This window comes from Gopherus flavomarginatus, chromosome 2, assembly GCF_025201925.1.
Source record: "Gopherus flavomarginatus isolate rGopFla2 chromosome 2, rGopFla2.mat.asm, whole genome shotgun sequence".
Classification (NCBI taxonomy): Eukaryota; Metazoa; Chordata; order Testudines; family Testudinidae; genus Gopherus; species Gopherus flavomarginatus.
This window is the reverse complement of record NC_066618.1, coordinates 102,948,853-102,962,729: the sequence shown is the minus strand read 5'-3', so window position 1 is coordinate 102,962,729 and position 13,877 is coordinate 102,948,853.

Genomic DNA, 13,877 nt, shown 5'->3' with positions numbered 1-13,877 from the left:
CCTCCAAAGGACTGTTAGTGGGATTTTCAAATGCCACTGAAATCAAGCCTTGTTAGGTACATAAATACCTTTCAAAATCTGGCCCTATGGGCCTATCCCAAAACCCATTGAAGTCAGGGATGTCAATGTGTGTCCTTTCATTGACTTCAGTGGGCTTTGGATCACAGCCTACTTTTGTTGGGCTCAGCTCACTTCTCGGTTCTGTGGTTGCAGACGGTTTTCAAAAACAAAAGATCAACAGATGTCATTACCATCTTCAGTTGTTTTTATGGGGGCAAAGAGATGGAGACTGGAAACAAACCACCAGAAAATGTGTATAAGTTTCATGTGTGCAAGACAATATTCAACATATATTGAAAATGATTAAATACACACCAATTGTTCATTGCTTAATGGACAGCTTACAAGGAAGAACATAGCAAACACCAAATAAGATACTGCTCTGATAATAGAGAAGAAAGAGAAACAGGCAAAAGGTTACAAGCATGTAGCCTAACTAGACCCACTTACAAATTATTTTGTAACAATGCATTTATTATTCTAGTCTATAAAAACAAATAAAGTTTATTGGATCAGAACTCAGCTCTGGAGCTTAATCCTGTCCCATTGAAGTCAATGGCAAAAAACTCTTGTTGACTCCTCAGTGAGAAGAGGAGCAAACCTACAGGCAATCTCCATTTGTAATTGAATGCACATCCCAGATGACTGCAGTGTATTCCCAGTGTGTTTAGTTCCATTTATGATGAAGATCTGCTCAAGTGACACAGAGTTTTGTTACTTTTTGCAAGATGCTGATAATCATAATTAAAGTACCCAATATATACTGCTGTGTTTGGCCCCAGAAACTTCACAGGTGTAAATACCCATTAGCGTCCAAGTTGTTATTCACCCTTGATCCAATTTGAGACTTTAAAATGCCAGAAAATCGTGTTGCATTTTAAGATAAGTGAGAACAAAAAGATAAATCTGACTTAAAGAACTCTGTTTTGATAGTGCAAATTAAACTAGAATCTTGGCACAAAATCATGCTTTTCTTGGGGTGGGGGTCCACACTTTGCTTTAAGAGTGTCTCTTGAAGGTTGTTTTTTTTTTAAGATATTTTCATGTGATGAGAGGATAAAACAAAGTTAGTGATTTCAGATGTGCTTTGGCGATGCAGTAACTTAAAATTCAAGCAATGAAATACTGGAGGCCATAAGTCCCCAGTTCTGTTATTCTACTGGCATCTTTTATCTTTTATTTATCCAGATCCATATCTGCAAGAAACAGTGTAAAACTAGCAGAAAACTACTAATAGAGGAAATGGGCTTCTAGGAGCTGCCAGAAACAGGATAAGTTGGAAAGCAGCTTATGATCCACCTCCCCATATGTGAAGCTGTTACTTTTGCTAGCCAGAGGAAAATAGACCATTATCAATCTCCTCCTCCTCCTAAAGCCACTGCCATAGGGACTGAAGAAGGGTAGAAGCTGTTTGTTGAAAATCTTGCAGCCAGCTCCAAATGCAGCATCTTCTCCTCCAACTCCCTGATGTTTTCTCTAGCTATGGAATTAAGGGGCACTACAACCCTATCTGTTATAGATTTTTAAGATGTTAAGTATGCAGACTCCATGTGCATGTACAGATGCATCACTGATAAGGGTCAAGCTGTCATTGTCTTTCATGGCAATAGTCCAAGAATCAATGAGAACTGAAGTAGTCTTTGAAAGAAGACCAAGTGAGACAGTCTGTAATATCTGGAATTTGCACACTAAAATGTTCCCAGGAACATGAAGATCTGAGCAAAAGAGACTCTTATGGTCTGATTTAATCAAAAGCCAAGGAACTGAGTATTTAAGCATAGAAAGATGAGCAGTTATATCTATCTTATCAATATTATGCACATTAATATGTATCTAAATACATATTTATATGATACATAAGCACTTATATGGGCTAAGGTGGTGTGTAATCTAGACTGTTTCAGAGCTTTTATAATCTTAATGGAAAGCACCATACATACTGGAACATGGGCCTGGTCTACACTACACGTTTAAACCGAATTTAGCAGCTTTAAACCAAATTAACCCTGCACCCATCTACACAGTGAAGCCCTTTAGATCGTTATAAAGGGCTCTTAAAACCGATTCCTGTACTCCTCCCCAACGAGGGGAGTAGTGCTGAAATCAGTATTGCCGTGTCAGATTAGGGTTAGTGTGGCCGCAATTCGACGGTATTGGCCTCCGGGCAGTATCCCACAGTGCACCATTGTGACCACTCTGGAAAGCAATCTGAACTCGGATGCACTGGCCAGGTAGACAGGAAAAGCACCACAAACTTTTGAATTTCATTTCCTGTTTGCCCAGCATGGAGCTCTGATCAGCACGGGTGGCGATGCAGTCCCAAATCCAAAAAGTGCTCCAGTATTGACCGTACGGGAGATACTGGATCTGATCACTGTATAGGGAGACAAATCTGTTCTATCAGAGCTCTGTTCCAGAAGACGAAATGCCAAAGCATCTGAAAAAATCTCCAGGCTTTGATAGACAGAGGCCACAGCAGGGACTCAGCACAGTGCTGCATGACAAGCGTAATGGAAAGCCAAAGAATCAAATGGATGCTCATGGAGGGAGGGAGGGGGTACTGAGGACTCCAGCTATCCCACAGTCCCCGCAGTCTCCGAAAAGCATTTGCATTCTTGGCTGAGCTCCCAATGCCTGAAGGGTCAAAAACATTTTCCCAGGTGTTTCAGGGTATATGTCATCAATTTACCCCCTTTCCCCTCCCCCCGAAAGAAAAGGGAAAAAAATTATTTCTCGCCTTTTAAAATGTCACCCTATGTCTACTGCATGCTGCTGGTAGATGGTGTGCTGCAGCACTGAAGAGCAGCCTCTCCTCCCCGGTGGCAGATGGTGCAAATTGACTGATATCAGTCTTCATCATCATCCCGTGAGTGCTCCTGGCTGGCCTCAGTGAGGTCGGCCTGGAGCGCCTGGGGAAAAATGGGAATGACTCCCGGTCATTCCCGGCAGACAGTACAAAATGCTTGGTAACCATTCTCATCATAGCAGCTGGAGCCTGAGCTCCGTCAGCCCCCCCCCCCTTTTGTGTCTAAAGAAAAGATTCTGTACTGCGTGGACTATCATAGCAGCGGAAGGCTGCGCTCCTCTCCCCTACCACCCTTTAATGTCCTGCCTGGACTATCATAGCAGCTGGAGGCTGCCTCCCCCTCATTTTATCTCGCAAAAAAGTCAGTATTTCTTATTCCTGCATTCTTTATTACTTCATCACACAAATGGGGGGACACTGCCATGGTAGCCCAGGAGGGTTGGGGGAAGAGGGAAGCAACGGGTGGGGTTGTTGCAGGGGCACCCCCTAGAATGGCATGCAGCTCATCATTTCTGTGGGATCTCTGGGGCTCTGACCCGGAGTGGCTGTGCTCTCTGCTTCTCTAGTACACTTGCCCCATATTCTAGGCAGGACTGACTCTATTTTTAGACAAAACATAAAAAAAGGAATGACCTGGGGAGTCATTCCCATTTTTGTCCATGCACCCCCAGCCAACCTCAGCGAGGCCAACCAGGAGCATCCATGACAGCAGCAGATGATACAAAAGGACTGATAACCGTCATCGCCAATTTCCAATTGCAAACAGTGCAAAATGACTGATAACCGTCATCTCATCACCAATTTCCAGTTGCAGACGGTGATATAGGGCTGGTAACAGTCTCTGCTACCTTGCAAAGGCAAATGAATGCTGCTGTGTAGCACTGCAGTACCGTGTCTGTCAGCAGCATCTAGTACACATACGGTGACAGTGACAAAAGGCTAAATGGGCTCCATGGTTGCTATGCTATGGCATCTGCCAGGGCAAGCCAGAAAAAAAGGGCGCGAAATGATTGTCTGCCATTGCTTTCATGGAGGAAGGATTGAGTGATGACATTTACCCAGAATCATCCGTGACACTGTGTCATAAACAGATAGCTAAGGGTTAATGTCTCTTTCACCTGAAGCACCTGACCAGAGGACCAATCAGAAAACCGGATTTTTTCAACTCTGGGTGGAGGGAAGTTTGTGTCTGAGTCTTTTGTCTGCCTGCCTGCTTTCTCTGAGCTTTGGAGAAGCAGTTTCTACTTTCTAGTCTTCTGTTTCTAAGTGTAAGGACAAAGAGATCAGATAGTAAGTTCTATGGTTTCTTTTCTTTGGTATTTGCATGAATATAAGTGCTGGAGTGCTTTGATTTGTATTCTTTTTGAATAAGGCTGTTTATTCAATATTCTTTTAAGCAATTGACCCTGTATTATATCATCTAAATACAGAGAGAACATTTGTATGTATTTTTCTTTCTTTTTATATAAAGCTTTCTTTTAAGACCTGTTGGAGTTTTTCTTTACTTCAGGGAAATTGAGTCTGTACTCACCAGGGAATTGGTGGGAGGAAGAAATCAAGGGGAGATCTGTGTGTTGTATTGCTAGCCTGATTTTGCATTCCCTCTGGGGGAATAGGAAAGTACTTTTGTTTCCAGGATTGGGAACAGAGAGGGAGATTCACTCTGTTTGGATTCACAGAGCTTGTGTCTGTGTATCTCTCCAGGAGCACCTGGAGGGGGGAAGGGAAAAAGGATTATTTCCCTTTGTTGTGAGACTCAAGGGATTTGGGTCTTGGGGTCCCCAGGGAAGGTTTTTCAGGGGGACCAGAGTGCCCCAAAACACTCTAATTTTTTGGGTGGTGGCAGCAGGTACCAGGTCCAAGCTGGTAACTAAGCTTGGAGGTTTTCATGCTAACCCCCATATTTTGGACGCTAAGGTCCAAATCTGGGACTAAGGTTATGATATGGTGTAGCAGCGGGTGGGATAGACAGAATCCAGAAGCCAGTGGAAATATTTTATTTTTCTTTTTTCTGCTAGGGGCTTTTTAGCAGAGGGAAACAGTTGGTTTTAAAAGAGAACCAGAGAGAAATTTTTTTTTCTGCTCTCTCTGGCAGTTTGTGGCTTGCATGTTAAGCAAGAAGCCATTACCAGACTGTTAAGGGTCTTTTGTCATGCAATAGCACTCCCATTGAGAGTCATTACCAGCACTATATACACATGCAAATAAAGTGGTTTTTCAGGTTTACTTAACATTGAAGATTAGCTAAAGGCACTGTTGCTAGGCAGACTTCAGGTGGCAACAGAGAACCTGCAGTTCAGAAGATAAACACCGGAGGGCACCCCAACACAAGAAAACAGGAACCATGACTTCTAAGGCAAAAATTGAGGCTGAAGAACAAATCAAAGAAGCTGAACACAGGCGACAACTGAAAATAAAACAAAAAGAGATGGAGATGAAAGAAAGAGAAGAACAGATCAGAGAGGCAGCCTACCAAAGAGAACAGGCAGCCTACCAAAGAGAACAGGCAGCCTTCCAAAGAGAACAGGCAGCCCAAGAGGCAGCACACAAAAGAAAACTAGAAGAAGAAGAGGTGGCCTACCGAAGGAAACAAGCAGAAGAAGAGTTGGCCCACCGCCGAGACATGGAAAAGCACCAAAGAGAAATGGAAAAACAACAAAAAGAAATGGAAAAACAACAAAAAGAGAATGAAGAGAAGGAAAAACAGAGAAAACATGAACTGGAGTTGGCAAAAGCTGGGCTGCATGTGCCAGCCAACCCTAACAACCCGGCGCCCATTATTGCTCCACAGCACAGGAAATTTCCCACCTACAAGGCAGGTAATGACACCGAGGCCTTCTTGGAAAATTTTGAAAGAGCCTGTCTTGGGTACAGCATTCCCGAAGACCAGTACATGGTAGAATTGAGGTCACAGCTCAGTGGACCTTTAGCAGAGGTGGCAGCTGAAATGCCTAAGCAGCAAATGAATGACTATAAACTTTTTCAAACCAAGGCCAGATACAGAATGGGGATAACCCCAGATCATGCCCGTCGGCGTTTCAGAACCCAAAAGTGAAAACCAGAGGTGTCATTTCCCAAACACGCCTACTACATTGCAAAAAACTATGAGGCCTGGATAACAGGAAACAACATTCAAACCTTGGAAGAACTGCACCTCCTCATACAAATGGAGCAGTTCTTGGATGGAGTTCCTGAAGACATCACACGGTACATACAAGATGGAAATCCCAAAGATATCGCTGAGGCGGGGGAGATTGGAGCCAAATGGATGGAACTGGCAGAAAGCAAGAAAGCTACTGTCAAGGGGAACGATTACCCCAGGGGGCACACAGACCATAAACCCTACAACCGAGGACAGCCAAAGACCCCACATACCACCCAAGTAAAGCCACAGATCCCCTACCCTTCAACCTCACCAGTCTCCAGTAACTCACCTCGGCCCAGTGACCCATCAGATGGAAGATGCTTTAAGTGTAATGAACTGGGACATATCAAGGCCAAGTGTCCCAAGAACACCATGCGAGTGCAATTCATTACACCACCATCACACCAAAGATCCCCAGGCCCGGATGCCTCTCAAATACCCTTGGAGCGAAGGGAAAATTTGAGAGTGGGCGGAAAGAAGGTTACTGCGTGGAGAGACACGGGGGCACAAGTGTCAGCTATCCACCAATCCTTCGTTGACCCCAAATTCATCAACCCAAAGGCCAAAGTTACAATTTACCCCTTCATGTCACAAGCTGTAGACTTGCCTACAGCTCAACTGCCTGTCCAGTACAAAGGCTGGTCAGGAATGTGGACTTTTGCAGTCTATGACAATTATCCTATCCCCATGCTACTGGGGGAAGACTTGGCCAACCAGGTGAGGCGGGCCAAGAGAGTGGGAATGGTTACACGTAGCCAAACCAGGCAAGCTTCCAGACCCATTCCTGTTCCTGAGCCGTCCACAGACGCCCCATCTGTGTTACCAGAGACCCAGACAGAGGTAGTGGACCCGGATTCCATGCCTACCACTGAAACAGCCACAGCATCTCCAGTCCCAGGCCCGGAACTGGAACAGCAACCAGCACCAGCAAGTGCAACCACATCTTCAAACTCAACGCCAGAGGGCGCCAGCGAGCCAGACCTGGCAGAAGCAACAGACAGCCATACCCAAAAGGCTCAGCCAGAGCCTGAAATACCCTCAGGTGCACCAGCGGAGAGCGGTTCACCAGCAACGGAAACAACCCCATCACCTACATCGCTTCCAGAGGGACCAAGCCCAAGTCCACAGTCTGAGGAAGAACTGGTGACCCCAGCCTCAAGGGAACAGTTCCAGACTGAGCAGGAAGCGGATGACAGCCTTCAGAAAGCTTGGGCGGCGGCACGGAGCACCCCACCGCCTCTCAGCTCTTCTAATCGATCCCGGTTTGTTATAGACCAAGGACTTTTATACAAGGAAATTCTTTCTGGTGGACACCGGGAAGAATGGCAGCCGCAAAAACAGTTGGTGGTTCCAACTAAGTACCGGGGGAAGCTCTTAAGCTTAGCCCATGATCATCCCAGTGGCCATGCTGGGGTGAACAGAACCAAGGACCGGTTGGGGAAGTCCTTCCACTGGGAGGGGATGGGCAAGGACGTTGCCAAATATGTCCGGTCTTGTGAGGTATGCCAAAGAGTGGGAAAGCCTCAAGACCATGTCAAGGCCCCTCTCCAACCACTCCCCATAATTGAGGTCCCATTTCAGCGAGTAGCTGTGGATATTCTGGGCCCTTTCCCAAAAAAGACGCCCAGAGGAAAGCAGTACGTACTGACTTTAGTGGACTTTGCTACCCGATGGCCAGAAGCAGTAGCTCTAGGCAACACCAGGGCTAACACTGTGTGCCTGGCCCTAACAGACATCTTTGCCAGGGTAGGTTGGCCCTCCGACATCCTTACAGATTCAGGGTCTAATTTCCTGGCAGGGACCATGGAAAAACTGTGGGAAACTCATGGGGTGAATCACTTGGTTGCCACCCCGTACCACCATCAAACCAATGGCCTGGTGGAAAGGTTCAATGGAACTTTGGGGGCCATGATACGAAAATTCATCAACGAATTCTCCAATAATTGGGACCTAGTGTTGCAGCAGTTGCTGTTTGCCTACAGGGCTGTACCACATCCCAGTTTAGGGTTTTCACCATTTGAACTTGTGTATGGTCACGAGGTTAAGGGGCCATTACCGTTGGTGAAGCAGCAATGGGAGGGGTTTACGCCTTCTCCAGGAACTAACATTCTGGACTTTGTAAGCAACCTACAAAGCACCCTCCGACACTCTTTAGCCCTTGCTAGAGAGAACCTAAAGGATGCTCAAGAAGAGCAAAAGGCCTGGTATGACAGACATGCCAGAGAACGTTCCTTCAAGGTAGGAGACCAGGTTATGGTCTTGAAGGCGCAACAGGCCCATAAGATGGAAGCATCATGGGAAGGGCCCTTCACGGTCCAAGAGCGCCTGGGAGCTGTAAACTACCTCATAGCATTTCCCAATTCCTCACTAAAGCCTAAAGTGTACCATGTTAATTCTCTCAAGCCTTTCTATTCCAGAGACTTACAGGTTTGTCAGTTTACAGTCCAGGGAGATAATGCTGAGTGGCCTGACGGTGTCTACTACGACGGGAAAAAAGACGGTGGCGTGGAAGAGGTAAACCTCTCAACCACCCTGGAACGTCTGCAGCGGCAACAAATCAAGGAGCTGTGCACTAGCTTCGCCCCATTGTTCTCAGCCACCCCAGGACGGACTGAACGGGCATACCACTCCATTGATACAGGTAATGCTCACCCAATCAGAACCCCACCCTACCGAGTGTCTCCTCATGCCCAAGCTGCTATAGAACGGGAGATCCAGAACATGCTACAGATGGGTATAATCCGCTCATCTACCAGTGCATGGGCATCTCCAGTGGTTCTGGTACCCAAACCAGATGGGGAAATACGCTTTTGCGTGGACTACCGTAAGCTAAATGCTGTAACTCGTCCGGACAACTATCCAATGCCACGCACCGATGAGCTATTGGAAAAGTTGGGACGTGCCCAGTTCATCTCTACAATAGACTTAACCAAGGGGTACTGGCAAGTACCGCTAGATAAACCTGCCAAGGAGAGGTCAGCATTCGTCACCCATGCGGGGGTGTATGAATTCAATGTCCTTCCTTTCGGCCTTCGAAATGCACCCGCCACCTTCCAGAGGCTGGTAGATGGTCTACTAGCTGGACTGGGAGAATTTGCAGTTGCCTACCTCGATGATGTGGCCATTTTTTCAGACTCCTGGCCCAAACACCTACTACACCTGGAAAAGGTCTTTGAGCGCATCAGGCAGGCAGAACTAACTGTTAAGGCCAAAAAGTGTCAAATAGGCCAAAACAGAGTGACTTACCTGGGGCACCAGGTGGGTCGAGGAACCATAAACCCCCTACAGGCCAAGGTGGATGCTATCCAAAAGTGGCCTGTCCCAAAGTCAAAGAAGCAGGTCCAATCCTTCTTAGGCTTGGCCGGATACTACAGGCGATTTGTACCACACTACAGCCAAATCGCTGCCCCACTGACCGACCTGACCAAAAAGACCCAGCCAAATGCAGTTAAGTGGACTGATGAGTGTCAAAAGGCCTTTACCCAACTTAAGGCAACGCTCATGTCTGACCCTGTGCTCAGGGCCCCGGACTTTGACAAGCCATTCCTAGTAACCACGGATGCATCTGAGCGTGGTATAGGAGCAGTGCTCATGCAGGAAGCAACAGATCACAACTTCCATCCTGTCGTGTTTCTCAGTAAGAAACTGTCTGAGAGGGAAAGTCACTGGTCAGTCAGTGAAAAGGAATGCTATGCCATTGTGTACGCCCTGGAAAAGCTACGCCCATATGTTTGGGGACGGCGGTTCCAACTACAAACTGACCATGCTGCACTAAAGTGGCTTCATACTGCCAAGGGGAACAACAAGAAACTTCTTCGTTGGAGTTTAGCTCTCCAAGATTTTGATTTTGAAATTCAACACATCACAGGAGCTTCTAACAAAGTAGCTGATGCACTCTCCCGTGAGAGTTTCCCAGAATTCAGTAGTTAAAAAGTGTTCTTAAAATGTAGAAGTCTGTTAGTTATATACTTAGGAGTATATGTAAAGGTGTATGTGTTGTATTAATCTGTTTATTTTCAAGTTCTAGAAGGAAATCGCCGCCAGTGAGCTTCCCCACTGTCTGCAATTTGGGGGGCGTGTCATAAACAGATAGCTAAGGGTTAATGTCTCTTTCACCTGAAGCACCTGACCAGAGGACCAATCAGAAACCGGATTTTTTCAACTCTGGGTGGAGGGAAGTTTGTGTCTGAGTCTTTTGTCTGCCTGCCTGCTTTCTCTGAGCTTTGGAGAAGCAGTTTCTACTTTCTAGTCTTCTGTTTCTAAGTGTAAGGACAAAGAGATCAGATAGTAAGTTCTATGGTTTCTTTTCTTTGGTATTTGCATGAATATAAGTGCTGGAGTGCTTTGATTTGTATTCTTTTTGAATAAGGCTGTTTATTCAATATTCTTTTAAGCAATTGACCCTGTATTATATCATCTAAATACAGAGAGAACATTTGTATGTATTTTTCTTTCTTTTTATATAAAGCTTTCTTTTAAGACCTGTTGGAGTTTTTCTTTACTTCAGGGAAATTGAGTCTGTACTCACCAGGGAATTGGTGGGAGGAAGAAATCAAGGGGAAATCTGTGTGTTGGATTGCTAGCCTGATTTTGCATTCCCTCTGGGGGAATAGGAAAGTACTTTTGTTTCCAGGATTGGGAACAGAGAGGGAGATTCACTCTGTTTGGATTCACAGAGCTTGTGTCTGTGTATCTCTCCAGGAGCACCTGGAGGGGGGAAGGGAAAAAGGATTATTTCCCTTTGTTGTGAGACTCAAGGGATTTGTGTCTTGGGGTCCCCAGGGAAGGTTTTTCAGGGGGACCAGAGTGCCCCAAAACACTCTAATTTTTTGGGTGGTGGCAGCAGGTACCAGGTCCAAGCTGGTAACTAAGCTTGGAGGTTTTCATGCTAACCCCCATATTTTGGACGCTAAGGTCCAAATCTGGGACTAAGGTTATGATACACTGTTTTTGCATTGGGATCTCAACCCAGAATTCCAATGGGCTGGGGAGACAGCGGGAACTATGGGATAGCTAAGGGATATCTACCCACAGTGCAACGCTCTGGAAATTGACACTAGCCTCCGTACATGGATGCACACCGACGAATTAATGTGCTTAGTGTGGCCGCGTGCACTCGACTTTATACAATCTGTTTTAAAAAAACGTTTTCTGTAAAATCGGAATAATCCCGTAGTGTAGACATACCAATAGACATAATTAAAACAAAAACTTAACTGAAATATAAAATACTATGAAGAGTGATAAGGTGGAGAGAGCCAGGAATCCATATGGGATTCTAGAGCACAAATCCCATTATCTCCCCCAAATATTTTAGGGTCTTATTCTTCACTGTAGTAATTTTCACCTGTTCATAGCAGGTGCAAAAGGCTACCTATCTGAATTTTCCACTCACTTGCTCTTTTCACATTTGGTGCACTGTGCCTTCTCACAGATGTTCAAAATCTGAGCTGCACTGCTTAACAGTGATTGTTCAGATATATCACTTGGGATAATTTCAGTTTCAGACTGAGTGAGCATCTAAGCATACCTGAGGAAAGAACTTGCTCATAGATATTTAAAATTTGGTTTGCATATATGCTGGTGCTCTGAAATTCTCTTTCTGAGAACATATATATGCCAGTAAAATGTAATCACTCACATATTTACAGAACACAAATAGGGAAGTAAATACATTTGAATGAATATTCCTGGAGCATTTTTTGCAGCTTTAGCCCAGGTCTGCTTTTTACTTATTACCACTGCTGAGCCAATACAGCTGAAAGAGAGTGAAGAAGTGGTAAGAATAAATTATCAGCTAATTTCTAAATGAACAATCTTCATAACTGCCTGGGTATGATGTATGAAAAAAGGAACACAGTTTTATTTTCAAATTTCAGAATAAATTCCAGGCATCTGGCACTTGGCAATTAGAAATTCACCTTTTGACATGTATACTTAGCAACTTGTCATGGAGATAATTGAGCAACAATAATGTATAGAAAACCCACCATTTTTCACTTTTCAGTTAACTGCACACCATCATGACTATGAAACAGATTATGTATACAATACTGAAAACACAAGACTAATGATAATGAAACCTGATGTGTTGTAGGTTGCATTCCACCTTATTATGTTCCATCTTATTTAGGAACACTTATTTTATGCTAGTTACAGTCTTCACTGGAACCCCAATCCTGCAAACAATTATGCATGTGTTTAGCTTTACTCCTATTATGAGTGCTCATCATAGTAAAGTTAAGCACATGTGTAAGTGTTTGCAGGATGGGAGCCTAGTTCATTAAAAATCATGGAGTATGCCAGATGATGCATATTACACATATACTGACAACTTCTCTCATCTGCGCTCTCTGTAAAACTTCTACCATGGGCCAATTACAAAGTAAATAATGTGTGAATTATGGGACTATAACTATTGAGGAGTGTGGTCACATCACAGACTATGAGAGGAAAGCTTACATGGTTTTGATTCTCTTCAGGTTCTTATACTGAACTCCCCAAATGGAATTCCACAATGCAACAGTCCATTCTTAAAACAATTTACACAATATTTGGAGTCAACATATTTTAAAAACTGCAAGCCCACAGAAGGTGCTTGTGAAGGGGAACAGTCACCAGCAATGATGTTTAGTGGTCAGGCCAGAGTGTGGAAGGTGTCTTCAGGGGTGCCACTGCAGATTTTTTTTTGGAGGGGACAATTTAATCTTGATTCCAGGGGCTACTTAGGCACCTCAAAACTCTAGTTTTTTGGCAGATAACTTAGCAATTAGCTAACAGGAGCACTGTATCTAATTCCTATACAAAAGAAAAAATAAATAAATATTAGACCCAGTGAGCTCCAATACTAAAGTGTTCTGACATCTTGTGGCAAGTCACTTAAGGGACACTGGTCAAAATGTTGATGTATATTCTTACTTTGTTAATAACTCAGCAGAGAGAGAGACCCCATCAGGACTCCTGAGTTCTATCCCAGGGGAGTTGGGTCTGGTGGGTTAAAGTGGGGGTGGGGGTAGACAGATACACCTGGGTTATATATAAGAACATCAGATTGGCCATACTGGGTCAGAGCAATGGTCCATCTAGCCCAGTATCCTGTCTTCCGACAGTGGCCAATAGCAGGTGCTTCAGAGGGAATGAGCAGAACAGGCAATCACCAAGTGATCCAACCCCTGTCCTCCACTCCTAGCTTCTGTCAAACAGAGGCTAGGGACATGCAGAATATGATGTTGCATCCCTGCCCATTCTGGCTAATAGCCATTGATGGACCTATTCTCCATGAACTTGTCTAGTTCTTCTTTGAACCCTGTCATAGGTTTGTCTTTCACAAAATCCCCTGCAAAGTGAGTTCCATGGGTAGATTGTGAAGAAATACCTTCTTTTGTTTGTTTTAAATCTGCTGCCTATTAATTTAATTGGGTGACACCTAGTTCTTGTGTTATATGAAGGAGTAAGTAACATTTCCTATTTACTTTCTCCACATAGCTCATGAGTTTATAAACCTCTGTCATATTCCCCCTTAGTCATATCTTTTCCAAGATGAAAAGTCCCAGTCTTTTTAATCTCTCCTCATACAGAAGCTGTTCCATACCCCTAATCATTTCTGTTGTCCTTCTCTGTACTTTTTCCAAATCCAATATATCTTTTTGAGATGGAGTGACTTCACACAGTATTCAAGATGTGGGTGTACCATGGATTTATATAGAGGCAATATGATATTTTCTGTCTTATTATCAATCCCTTTCCTAATGATTCCCAACATCATTAGTTTTTTTTATTACCACTACACATTGAGCAGATGTTTTCAGCGAACTATCCACAATGACTCCAAGATCTCTTTTTTGACAGCTAATAGCTGATTTAGAC